Below are 14,556 nucleotides of genomic sequence, written 5' to 3'. Positions count from 1 at the left end.
TCGTGTATGCATGAATGGTCAACCATTTGCATGCAGCATTGGGAATGTTTAGCGTTTGAATGGTATATCGTGGGATAACTCAAGAACTTGCGCACAGGATTCTGAGCAGTAATGATATGGCGTAAAGAAAGTTGTGAGCACTAATAAGCTTGAAACGAAAAGTACTGTGCAGTGTGCACGCGTTACACTCTGGTGTTCAAGTATGTAATGCTTCGTGGGTTACGAAGACTAATGACAAGGACAAGAGCAACGGAATTTCTCGCGACTCGGCTGATTTCTGTAAAATGTCGTGACCTGTCCACCTGCAAGATTCCTCTCGTCTTTGAAAGGTGCGGCCATTGGAAATGGCAGCCAGGCGTTCCTTCTTCGGGTGGCGTTGCAGTGGGACGTGGAGACTGAGAATCTGCATGCACTGCAACTGTTCCTCTCTTACTCCTCTTCGTGTTGCGCTGGTCGCTCTCCTCCCTTCTCTCACCATCCATAAATACAAAGTTAATACCCACCAACTCTTCATACATTCTCAGTTGTATTCCATCAGTGAAATTAACAAAGAAGAAAGGAATGGGTGTCTTCTCCTCTCCAATGTCGACGCTGAAATGGGTGACTTTATTCACGGCCCTTCTGCTTCTCCTTGAGTGGGGCACTGCGCATGAAGACATCGTCATGGATGGAGATCAGGTGGTGCAACAGCAAGGACGGTCGTGCGACCCGCAGAGATTGTCTGCTTGTCGGGACTACTTGCAGCGCCGGAATCGGAAAGATGTTGCGAGGAATTGCAAAGAATGTCTCCACACTGCCGATGCCGAGCCATAGAGCGAGCACTAGATCAATCTTTATCGTTTGATTCATCGAGGGACGAGGTTTTCACGGAATCCGATTCTCAGGATGGCGCACCATTTAATCAACGCCGCCGACGCCGCGGGGAAGGGCGCGGAAGGGAAGAAGAAGAAGAGGAGGCGATGGAGAGAGCCGAAGAGCTTCCGGATAGATGCAACGTCCGCGAGTCACCCCGCCGCTGCGATATTCGACGCCACTCTCGTAAGTCACTCCCAACCAACAGCATTACCAATTATGGACGAACAATAATTAATTGTCATACTTTATCTGCAATTATTTCTGCAAGTTCTTCCATGCTATAGACAACGATTTATTTTGTTTTGATTGGTTTGTGCACAGGCTATTCTATTATCGACGGTAGCGACTGACTACCACGTCTACGCATGTAAATAAACATGCTGCTCGCACTCCAGCTACGTATGTAGTGGGTTCTGTAGGAGCTTATATAGGCTCTACAACATAGCCGGCTGTCTCTAGCATGTAATAAACTAGAGAATGAATGAACACATTACAAGTAAATTACTCAGTTAAAGGAAAAGTTGTCCAACATAAATGGATTGATTTAAATTTTTTTTGGAAAAGTTGTCCAACATAAATGGATTGATTTAATTTTTTTTTTTTTTTCGAACTTTATTATCGAATGGGCAATTCTTAAAAACATACCAATTTTCTCAATCTCATGATTAAGTGGATCATACAATCCATTAATTGTCCTCAAATTTTCTCAATCTCATGATTAAGTGACCATGCAATCCATTAATTGTGCTCAAACCTGCAATGCTCATATATACAACGCCAGATACAAACATCATATAACATTGTTAAATAGTTATAATCAACAGAAATTGGGCATTATTTTGAGGTATTATTAATCAACAAAATATGAGCATTATTTTTATATTATTATCAATATAGTATACTCTAATACATTGTAATCAGTATACTGTAATATATTGTAATAATCTGTTTAAACTCAAATACAGTTTTGGTAGTACTTTTATATATCCCAGCATCAGTTCCCCAGAGAGTACGCCTATCAGTGGATATTTCGGGAGTTTTGACATTATTTTTATATTTTCATAAAGACATTCTTAATCTATATTTAAACGAATAAATATTATTAGCAATCCCAGCAGGGACACACTAATAACTATTCCCACATTAATTTTATAATTATATTGTATCAAAATACTTTTTCTCCCCAATTAAATTTGTACACCTTTTCTTAAATCAATCATTTGTTTCAATATTATTTGCAATGAATTTAACCATTATTTGTTTTGATATTATTTACAATTGTTTCAAATTGACTATTTTAGATTATTTACAATTATTTCAAATTGTATGTTGTGTGACAGAGTACACTGTATAATGTCATTGGAGACTATTGTATATTGAAATAATGTAGAGTTATATTGTGTGACAGAGTACACTGTATAATATCATTGGAGACTATTGTATATTGAAATAATGTATATTGTCATTGGACTATTGTATATTGAAATAATGTATAATGTGATCATTGGACTATTGTATATTGAAATAACGTAGAGTTATTACGGACACTATTCAATATTTATATATTGAATATTGTATAAATATTGAATACTTTATATTCAGATAAAGTAGAGTTATTTTTATTTTTATTTTTTTAAATTGCGAGAAATTTTATTATAATTTAATTGTTAAATTATTATAATTTATTTTAATAATTTAGTCAAATTTATTATAATTATCATAATTTAGTTTATAAATTCATTATCATAATTTAGTTTATAAATTTAAATAAAACTTTAGTATTATTTGTATTATTAGTTACTTTCATAATTCTAACTCTATCAATTGATTTATTTATATTCATTTATAATGTATAATTTTGAAAAATAAATATTTTTTTGCAATATTATTAATTAACTAATTTTCAAACATTTCATTATAGTATAATTTGAAAGTTTTATTGCAACTTTTACACAATATAATGCCATGTTAATAATTTGTCTCGCATATTTTATGCCATTATTTCTATAAAAATTTCGAAAAATTATGACTATGACAGAGACTCCAACTCATGACTCCAACTCATAACATGGGAATCAACAACTTCTAGATTGACACTTTGGGACTCATAATGACAACCTGTCAACCTGTAAATGACATGGAAGCATTAATTCCAACACCCTCCCTTAATCATAACATGGGAATCAACAACTTCTAGATTGACACTTCGGGACTCATAATGACAACTTGTCAACCTGTAAATGACATGGAAGCATTAATTCCAACACCCTCCCTTAATACTTACATGTAACAAATATAGAAACACGCATTATAACAATAAATGAATCATTGTCATGTTTGTCTCCACTCTGAAATCTCATGGTTTTAGCTATTTTTAGATTTCGGAATCACACTCCCCGAATATTCGGGAATCAGATGGACATGGGCGCGATCAAAAAATTGACCGCGCCCCATGTTCATCCCATTCTCGAATATTCGAGGAATATGCAATCGACTTGTTTTTTGACCGCGCCCCATGTTCGTCGTGTTCCCTAATATTCGAGGAATCTGCAATCTACTTAAGCTCAGGGCTATTTTCTTCACCACACTTTCGAGTTTCCCACCTTTGTCATATTTGTCTCCACTCTAAAATCTCATGGTTTTAGCTATTTTCTTCACCAAACTTTCTAGTTTCCCACTTGATCCATTTAAGACATAACCTCTTCACACTATTGTTGAAGTACTTTGGAGAATTGCTTCTCAACCAGAGTGCAAGAGTTCTAAACCATCCTATAGAACTAACATCATCTTTTGAATCCACATACCTCCACATCCTTCATAAGTTATCTAGGATAACATTGTGGGTACAAAATGTCTACAACTTAACCTTATAAAATAACTTATATTGAACACAACAAATGTTACAACAAGTCACACAAACTTAACCTTATTAAGAAATCCCTGTAACTAATACTCCCATTACATTATTCTATTCAATAATTAACATATTCTTTGTAATTATAAATCTCTATTTTTTTTTTAAACACCAAAATGATTTTACAAATAAATAAAATCACTTTACACATCAATAGAACCACTCAAACACACAACAATATATTCTACCTACATCACGAAACCAAAATCCTGGTTCAAAAATACTCATTTACCTCTTTCTTTGACCGTTACCATTCCCAATGCTTTCCATCAATCCACCATTCCAAGTTACCGTTGCGTCTTCTTTATTCCCAAAGAAATAACATCGTCGAAAAAATCTACATTTATCTTTAATTTTGTTTCATTCTTTTCTCAAGAAATTGAAAAGACGCCTTTATGATGGTGAATCGATCATTAATCTGGTCCCTTGAAGAAAGAATTCCTGCAAAAATGGCTTCTTCTTAGCGGATCCTCCACTCGACCCAGGCTTTCTTATTGACGCATAAGGTTTTTTTTTTTCAAAAGCTCTGTATCAGTGTTAATACAAACAACAACGTTGGCCAATTGGATTTCACGTTCAGATCTAAGATGCCATGCTCAACATGTGTTGACAGCGTCAAATCTCTGAAATCCGACCTCGATTTAACTGAAAATCGACTGTAGCTTGACTATGCGATCACCCATTCCAGGCTCAGAATGTTGCAATCCTCGAACACCTTTTCCAAATATCTTAAAGTACACGTTCTCCTCAGCCACACACTTTTAAAATCTAGCAATCACTTGTGGAACTTATCGTTGAATACCTCAACATCTTTACATATAAGATCTATTTCATATGCAACAAAAATCATAACAACGGTGCCCCAATACCGACAACAGTAGCTCCACTAAGCAACGCACTCTCCAACACTCCTGCTCCTTTACCCATGTTGATGTTAGATTTTAGCCACACTTTGTTTTTCTTCTAGTGCCAAATTGATTGGCTATAATTGGCGTGCCCAAAATTTATAGCAGATAGAAAAGCTCCCAGGGTAACAACGCCGAAAATAAACACACCCTAATATTGCACACATAGGAAAACATAGCACAGTGATTTACTCTCACTATCTCCCCATTAATCCTATATATTTATAGGGAATTAGCTATCTCAACGCTCACATTTTCTTGGCCGTACCTTTAGGATCTTCTAGTGCCAAATTGATTGGCTATAATTGGCATCCCAAAATTTATAGCAGATAGAAAAGCTCCCAGGGCAACAACTTTGAAAATAAACCCTAATATTGCACACATAGGAAAACATAGCACAATGATTTATTCTCACTATCTACCCATTAATTCTATATATTTATAGGGAATTAGCTATCTCAACGCTCACATTTTCTTGGCGGTCTGTTGAAGAAATCAAGTCAGAACTGACTTTGATACGGACATTGAAGAAATCAAGTCAGAACTGACTTTGATACTATGATAAAAGTATAGATGATCAAGAGCATAGAGATTGTGCATACAACAAATCACACACATCTATTTATTAATCATATAAAGAAGTTACATATATAAGAATTAGATAATTGACTTCCACACATAAGAATCAACAATTTCTAGATTAACACCTTGGGACTCATAATGACAATCTATAAATGACATGGACGGATTACTTCCAACATATATGGTTGCAATATTCATGCATTATTTTTAAATATTAGTGTAATGATTTTTTATTGAAGTAAATAACATATTTACCATTCATTATTTCTCACCATAATTTAAACTAGTATTTGTATAAAAATGGATAGTAATAAGATGCAAATAAGTATATTTATAGTCCTCACTATTATTTATGTTTTCCTCAACACTTATGTAAGAGTAAAACTGTAAATGTGTGCCTGAGCAAGAAAAAATTATCCACTTCACATCTTAGTTCATTAGTTCCTCCTAAAGCAAGACCATAGGATCTCATTTGTGTATTAACCACTATTAATTTAGCTAACATTGACCAATGTAAGTTATAATTTTTTATAAATTTTTTCCCATAACTTAATTTTTGGTTTTGACTAGTAAAAACTAAATTACCCAGCAACACTTATTTTTATTTCTCATAAATTTATAACCTAATTAATTTTGAGAGTTTTAATAGTGAATTAACTTTTAGAACTTTATTTTACGTATATATTTTTTGGCATGAGTTATGGAGTTGTTTTATTAAATCAAATCGAAATATTTTATATACCATACTTCAATGTGTGAAATCACACTTCAAAATTGTGACGTTGTCCGTCAAAATTATTAGTTCCTCCTAAAGCAAGACCATAGGATCCCATTTGTGTATTAATCACTCTTAATTTAGTTAATATTGACCAATGTAAGTTATAATTTTTTATAAATTTTTTCCCATAACTTAATTTTTAGCTTTAAGTGGTAAAAGCTAAATTACCCAGCAACACTTATTTTTATATTTTTATTTGTCATAAATATATAACCTAATTAATTTTGAAAATTTTAACAATAAATGAACTTTTATAGCTTTATTTTAAGTATATTTTTTTGATATAAGCTATGCTGTTTATTAAATCAAATCGAAATATTTTAAGAAGTCTGAAACAAATTGCTTTCCGGTTAATGCTTGGTTTGACGAGGAATGCAAAAAGGCAAGGAGAATGTGGAAAGAGTAAAACAAGGATAACATAAAGCTCAAATCTCACAAGCAGTTATTAAGCAAGAAAAAGGTTGATTTCATGGTTTCAAGGAGGGAAGAACTAATCTTCCTTGGGAAAAATAATCCCAAATTATTTTGGAAGGAGCTGCAACCGAAAAAGATACAAAGTGGAAATAATATTACAAGTTATAAATGGTTTGACTATGCAAGACAACTCTATGAGCAGGTTCCCAAGGTTTACCCTCCCCCCTTGGTCAACACTGATACTGAACTCTTCACGGTACAAGAGGTAAAGATGGGTATCAAGAATATGGGTGTTGGAAAAGCAAAAGACTTAGCTGAACTCCAAGTAGAATATCTAAAGTGGGGCTCAAAGATTCTTGCACCTCACATTTCAAAAATCTTCAACAACATCATACAACAAGGGCTCCCCACAGATTGGACAACTTGTCTGGCAATACCTCTTTTCAAGAGTGGAGACGTCAATAATCCCTCCAATTATAGGACCATCATGATAAACCCTTTGTTTGCAAAGCTATTTGGAAGCATGCTAGAAAACAAAATTAGCAAGTGGGCAGAAGAAAGAGATAAGCGTGCTAAAGGGAAAGCAGGTTTTAGACCTAAGCATTCCACAGTTGATCATTGCATAACTTTAAGGCAAATCATTGAAAAAGTTTGGGAGAAAAAGGAAGAAGTCTTTTGTTGCTTTGTTGATTTCAGAAAAGCGTTGGACTCGGTTCCTAGGGATAAAATTTGGCAGAGAATGGAGGAACTTGGGGTTCCTAAACATTTGAGAGTAGCTATGCATAAGCTTTATGAAGAGGTGAAAGTCAAAATTAGAACTTCAGCAGGCATTTCTGAAAGTTTTAGAAGCGATATCGGGGTCAAGCAAGGTTGCCCACTATCTCCTACCCTTTTTGGTTTATATATCGACAAGCTTGAGGAGTGGTTAAATTCGCAAGGGGGTGATGGTATCTATTTGTGCAAGTTTGTTATAAGGCTTCTTTTGTATGCAGATGACCTTATTCTGATTGCTAAATCGGCTCTTGGTTTGCAAGAGCGCTTACTATCCCTTGAGCATTTTTGTAGAAGTGTAGGGATGCAAGTCAATATCAGCAAAACGAAAGTATTGGTCTTCTCTAAGAAAAGAAAACATAACCAGCATAAGTTTTACTTTGAAGGCAACATTCTGGAAGAAGTTGCGAATTACAAATACCTCAGAATTGACTTCAACAAAAATATAAGTTGGAATGGTTGTAGAAAGAAAAGAACTTTGGGGTGTAGAGAGGTGGAGTTATGGGACTGGAAGACCACTCAAACTCTTTTTGGGCTTCTAGTGATTCCGGTGATTCTCTATGGTTGTGAATTATGGGCTAGCAGTACCTCCAACATGTAGTGGAGACAAATTTAGAAAATTCAAAAGCGTTTGATTACAAACAAATTTAAGATTAAAAGTGCAGTTCCTTATGATATCTTGTTAAGTGAAACAGGGACTGCTCCTATTGAAGCAATTGCTATGGTGCGAGTCATAAGGTATTTAAAAAAAAATTGAGCAAATGGAAGAGGGTAGATGTCCTAAGGTTGTCTTTAATGATAGATTGTGCAAGAGCAAAAAAAATTGGATGCAGCAAAATAACAAATGGTTTAGTAAATTGGGTATTTGCTTGAACGTGTGTCCCATAAAAAACAAAGAGATAAAAGCTTTTGTTATGGAAAAGTTCCACAAACGTACTTGGGATAAGGAGCTAGTAAGAAAGAAAAAATATTATATTGAAGTGTTTAATCCCACTCATAATCATCAACCAAAAGCATACATAGAGGCCAATATCTCTTGGAGAGCCAAAATTCTTGTTTCTCAGTTAAGGACTAATTCTCATCAACTCTGTTGTGAAACGGGGCGCTGGAAAAGGCTAAATGAAGTGTGGGAGGAAAGAGTATGCATTTTTGTTCTTCCGGAAAAGTGGAAACAGAAAAACATTTCATTTTAGAATCTGAGGCCTTCAAAGACAATAGGGAAAGTTATGCAGATATGCTGGCAGCTAGCTCTTGGGATAATCTATTTAACGAGGGGTTTGTCGAGAAGCTGGGAGAATTTATTGTGAAGCTTCACATAAAAATGGCCGAATGCATCAAATAGATGAAGAAGAAATCTGTCCCATAGGCTATCTTTAGCCTCGTGGGCGTTAAAATAATTTCTTTCTTTCTTTCTTTCTTACTTACCATACAAAATAACACTTCAAAATTGTGACTTTGTCTGTCAAAATTATGTAAATTTGGAACAGAACATGTAAACTATCTTTCCTGACCATAAATCATATTTTGTCCATTTGATAGGCTAAAAAAAATTAAACATAGTAGCCAATTTTGAGTGCATGATTATTCACATAGAAAAGGTTATCAACCTCTAACTCGTTATAGGAGGAACTATATCTTCGTGTGAGTTATTCAAGAAAATAAATTCCAGATTCAAAAACCCTAGCTATATTTGACACCTTACAATCCAACTTCCTCATTTTATTTTGAGTCTCATCCAAGTACAGAAGAATTTATTAGTGTTCTTTGGATCACTCCACTAAGATTTTTCCTGTAATGGTTTAATCGTTAAGTATATACCAACTCCTTATACATATATAGTGGTTCTTATTTTTATAGTTTTATATTTGAAATCTAATTTCTTATATGTACTTCTTCATTCGATAAAGTTTTTTTTCCTATCTAAGTTATTATATATACATATATAGATACACACACACACACACACACTTATCCTTAATCTAATTTTTGTCCTATGCCTTTTTAGTTTCTTATTGGAAGACAAGGGGATATTTTTGTAATAAATCCTAGTAAACATTTCAAAGATCCTTCCAAGCTCTAGATGTGGAGGGCTTTGTGCCATCAGTAAGGCCTCTGTAATTGGCCACCTATACCTCAAGTTATATGATTAAACTAAAAGAAACACAACAAAATGTGACCAAAGGGGATAGGGAATCCTTGCAGTGAGAAGAGGATGCAAGTAGGAAGATGAAAGAAGGGCCATTAAGAAGGAACCACTTTGACTACTATGAGGAAAGTGACACTGGACTACAAATCGAGAGAAGAATTGTGATCCTCCACAGATAATGAGAACGAGAAGGATAGTGGCTCAATAGCTAAAATAAGGCACCTCTACCTTTAGGGAGGGAAATATGTAAATGGAAAACTAAAGGAAACTGAAAGCCCTCTAAACAACTAAGACCAAAGATAGTAGAGCGGATCCTTGGCCACTAGAAAGCATGAAATGTTTGAATCTCAACAATATAAGGGAAACTGAGAACATGTAAAGCAAATTTGAGGGAGCATAATTAAGCACAAAGTTTCTCACTAGCAATCGAGCCCAGAAAAACAGACTCTAGCTATGATCCATCGTCCATAAGCATAGGATGATACCATAAAAGATCCAACTAATGGATATAAAATTCTCAAAGAAAATCCATTTTTAAAATTAAAAATGACATAAAAAAAGAAATAACTAAGAACACAATAAATAACTATGAAAAAAGAAAACAACAATAACGTGAGCACCTATATAAAAATTGGCCCCTTCATAATGGCTCCACGCCATAAAAGAATCATTTCCTCTCATCTCCCTCACAATCTATAGAGTTTTCACACAACCTTTATGGTCATCAATGTGCTCATAAGTGATATCAATTACAAACATGATTATCCCACTCCCTCTATCTACTTAACTTAGCCCTGTCTCTTTAAGTATTGAATGTTGGAGATGATGGCTTTGGTTGTGTCATCTGCGCTTTCATAATCATCCAAATTGAACATACGTCAAGTTTATATTATAATCATAATCATTTTTATAAAATTTAATATATTGTGCAAGAATGACGAATAATGTTTTGATATTATTTAACATTATTATCTCTACCACACCAGTAGATAATGCATTGGGTTTTTAGTCAAACTTATATTTGTTTGGGTTTGACTAAAAAAAATTACAAAAGTTCTATAGTTGCACATTGAAATTTATTATTTTAAAAAAATAATTTAAATTATTTATTCCCAATCTGATTGGCTATTAAATTGAACATCTCATTACATTGATTTGTTAACATTACAATGATAATAATTTATATGTTATCAATTCATAAAATATTATTATATTGCAACATAAATATCTTATTAAAAATAAATAATTTTAAATACAAAAAAGTGATGTGCATTTATGGTTTAACTCTACGAAACTCACTATTCGCATGGGCGAGAGCTATGTCCACCTCTATAGAAACATTAATGCGCGTCCTTACAACCCAGATCCCTCTCGGGATCCCCCCTCCTTACGTCATCGCATGTTACATCTCACCAAGCTCCGGCGACCTGATCATGCATCCATCGCATGTTACATGTTACATCTCTCCAGTGACCGGACCATGCATCCATCGCATGTTACATCTCACCAAGCTCCCGCGACCTGACCATGCATCCATTGCATGTTACATGTTACATCTCACCAAGCTCCGACGAACCAAGCTCCGGTGAACCGATGTTTGCCATGTTTCTGCCCGTCTAGCCTACCCACCTCCACCGCAGTGATGGCCAACGAGTATTAATCACATTTAATGGCATTTAAACGCGTTACCAACCACCGTCATATTCTGCTCAAATCCAAAATCCCGAAGCTCACCCACATCACTAGCAATCGAACCATTGAACAAATTCCCAAGGAACTCCGGCGAACAAAAGTTACAGAGGGTGATCCCACGCAGTGCATGCAGTGTTGCCTCTCCATCTACTTTGAAACAGGTATTTCTCGGTTAATCTGCCTATTTTTTAGCCTGCCAAGAAACCGCAGCCTTATACTTAAGTTGGCTTCTCAGAGCTTTAAGGTGTTCTCCGTTCTGCTGTCTGCGCATAGTGTTATTACGCATGAAAAACATGCTCTGGGGATTGAACCCATGACCATCCTAATACCCATCTCCGGCCAGCCAGCAGTACTAGCAGGAATAAGTTAATCGTGTAGTAGTCGTGTAGTAGATTTCGAATGCCCTTTTTTCTTCATAAAGTAAGTAGAAATTTTCAAAGTTCAAGATTGTGCTTGAAATTTTCAAAGCTTATTGAAACTGTAACAAAGAAGATTTAAATTATTGAGGTGGAAATAGCTCTCACCATCTGGTTCTGTATGGGATAAAATGCAAAAGAGTATAACTTGGGCATAATAATTAAACATGAAATTATAAACTTTCCAGAAATTTCAACCAACAAGTAGTAACTCCGAATTGCAGATCTACCTCTATGCATAGCAAACAACCTTTTATTGAAATTATTGTAAGGAGTTGTTGGAATCAAATAAAAATTTAAAATTTATTATTTTTTACTACTGAATTCCTATTTTTTCATGATCTAAAACCACCTAACAAAAATAGAAAACTTCATCTATGGTGATATCCTTCGAATAATAGTCATGCCAAATGACAGTGATAGGTGGTAGGGAAGAGTACAGAGCAGGCCATACCGAAACAGGAAGTAGTGACAAAAATCGAGAATCCACAGATATATCCGGACACAAGAAAACAGATATATCCCGACACAAGAAAAGTTGTGTTAGCGCAACCATCATTTACAGAGAAGTCTTTTCATTCACAAATGTATGTCTATTGCGTTGGTTTGGTTTGGTGACTTATTTCGATGAAGTGATTCTGTTATTTGTGGGCTTAAAAGAATTTTTAAGCGTGAAGTCTAAAAAGGTTATACTTTCGTTTAGAAAAAATAAAATTTTTAGTATGGCAGAAATTTTAGTATGAATAAATGAGTCCTATTTGCTTCAAAGAACTAAAATGATACCCTAATACTAGCTGTGGATACCCATGGCTAGAAGTTAAAACTGATGCTTTCAAATACCCGCGATCATATGGTAGAACTGTTGCTTCTGAATTGGGTGGAAATCAAGATCATGATATAGGTGGTTGGATCAAATCTCATTTGTGTTAAAGTTTAATAATATAGTGCATGAAATAATTGAGCAGACAACTGGAGAATATATATCAGATCTTGCTTATTAAAGCACTCATACCACAATAAACAATTGGGCAACACATGTGGAGATTGCATCAGGTACTCACTCTTCTTTTTGGATTTGAGCACTCCATGGCGGCACATTTAGCCAGCGGTCTCACACTCTCCTTTTGAAAGGTGAGCGGAAAAAAATCGGAGCACATTATATGAATGGTGTTCAGACCAATGCATATCGCATTGTGTTCTTTATATTCTTGCCACCATCTCATGAAACCGTCACCGATGTCTATCTCTTGTATGCTAGCAAGTGGTTTTGGAATGAATTTGAATTTGGTTATAAATGGAGAAAACTTGGAAGGGGAATCATCTCCAAAGCAATAAGTGGCTATTGCGCTGAGTTACTCTAGAATTCAAGCCTTGCATTGCATAAAAATCCAAAAACAAGCAACCAGATATATTTTATTACTATATTATGCTTCTAAGTTCTGAGTCTTGAAATTACCTACAAAAATTGCAGGAGATTGTAAATTGTTCAGATATTTGTGTTGGTGAAATGGACAGGCTATAAGTCACAGAACAATTTTTGGCTATTAAAAAGATTGTTGTTTAATTGCTTTTTCAATCTGTATTATATTATAATAAAAATAAAAAATAAAAATTAGTCTGCAATGGATTTGAGTTGCATGAAATTTATGTCTTTTTCTATTCAATATATTGGATTTGTGTTGAGTTTTTATCATCTACAGAAAAAGTTGAGTTGCAACAAATAGATATATTTTCTATCCAGTAACATATTATATATACCTTTTTTAAATATATCAAGGATTGAGGTAGGACACCATGTGATGGAGGCAATCCAATGAGTCCACTTATCCCAACCCGTGTTCAATTAAGACTGTCAGATTTACAAAGCATGTAAATTGATCTAACAAGAACTTAAAATTGTAACATTTACAAATCATGCAAATTGATATAACAAGAATCTTGAAGAGTTGTTTTAAATATTTTGGCCTATATTTTATAAAAGTTGATAGTTATGGCAACCACAAAGAAATAGATATGAATATTGATTTTTACTTTAAAGTGTTTTTATGATGTTTTTAACAACACTATTGTTTACATATTCATTTATAAGGAAGTAAGAAAATGGAGGAAAATAGACATGAATGGGAGGTAACTATCAAAGGCACCAAGCAAGTGTTCACTTGTCTTATTGGTGGCTGTGCGGGGAACTTGAGTCAATCTAAGCTATCTGGCCTTAATCATCATCGGGCTACCACGCACAATCTCCCACCAAATCCTCCACGTCAAAGAGGTCGAGTAAGAGATGCAAATGCTACATGGGCGGTCAAATCAACAAGTGCAGTTAAAAGGAAAAATGCAAAAATACAATATGATTTAGATGCAAGGCTATGTCGTGCATGACAACAAGCATATAAAAGATTTGTCAATGAAGAAATTATTTCAGCTGTAAGTATTTATTAGTATTTATTTGTATATGCTTTTTTATTAATATTGTCAATGAAGAAATTCTTTCAGCTGTAAGTATTTATTAGTATTTATCTGTATATGTTTTTTATTAATATGAATTTATTGTTGTGGACTAAATTCATTGAAACTTGTTTTCATAGTCAGTTGTTACATTTGATTAGCTTAATGATACTTCAAAGCAAAAAATTTGTGAAAAAATTCAACGTTGGGATCAGAGTCTACCTCGTAGACGTATGGAGACAATGAAGCGCATAGATATTTCTTTAAAAGAGAAAGTAAGGACTGAGGTTCCTGATGATGTGGGGGAAGAAGGATTAGATGGGCACAACCATATATTAAACTATGATGAAACTAATCATGACAATGAAAACACTGTTGAGTTCATTTTTTTGCATATATTAATTTTTTAGACATTTTAACATTAAATAATATTTATATTTATTATAATTGTATACTAATTTCTCATTGTTATTGATATGCATAGCCTAATCAACAAAATGCCCTAAATTCAAGCTCCCAACTATTACGACGCTCACCTAGATTTCAAGGTTTTCAAGGGGTTATTGGGCTAGTAAGTTTTTAACCCATATAACCTATTCCACAAAAAACATTAATATATAAATTGTTATGTTTTACCA

The 14,556-nt window shown here is 34.2% G+C and overlaps 1 pseudogene; it reads left to right on the top strand.

Moving 5' to 3' along the window:
- Positions 1-545: 545 nt before the first annotated feature.
- Positions 546-1,205, top strand: LOC149155403 (2S albumin seed storage protein PINP1-like; annotated as a pseudogene).
- The last annotated feature ends 13,351 nt before the right edge of the window (positions 1,206-14,556 follow it).

The sequence above is a fragment of the Pinus tabuliformis genome, chromosome 9, assembly GCF_031772625.1.
Source record: "Pinus tabuliformis cultivar Carrire ecotype Pingquan chromosome 9, CPIR1, whole genome shotgun sequence".
NCBI classification, from domain to species: Eukaryota; Viridiplantae; Streptophyta; class Pinopsida; order Pinales; family Pinaceae; genus Pinus; species Pinus tabuliformis.
The sequence above is the reverse complement of the archived record's forward strand: the minus strand, read 5'-3'. Positions and strand labels throughout refer to the sequence as shown.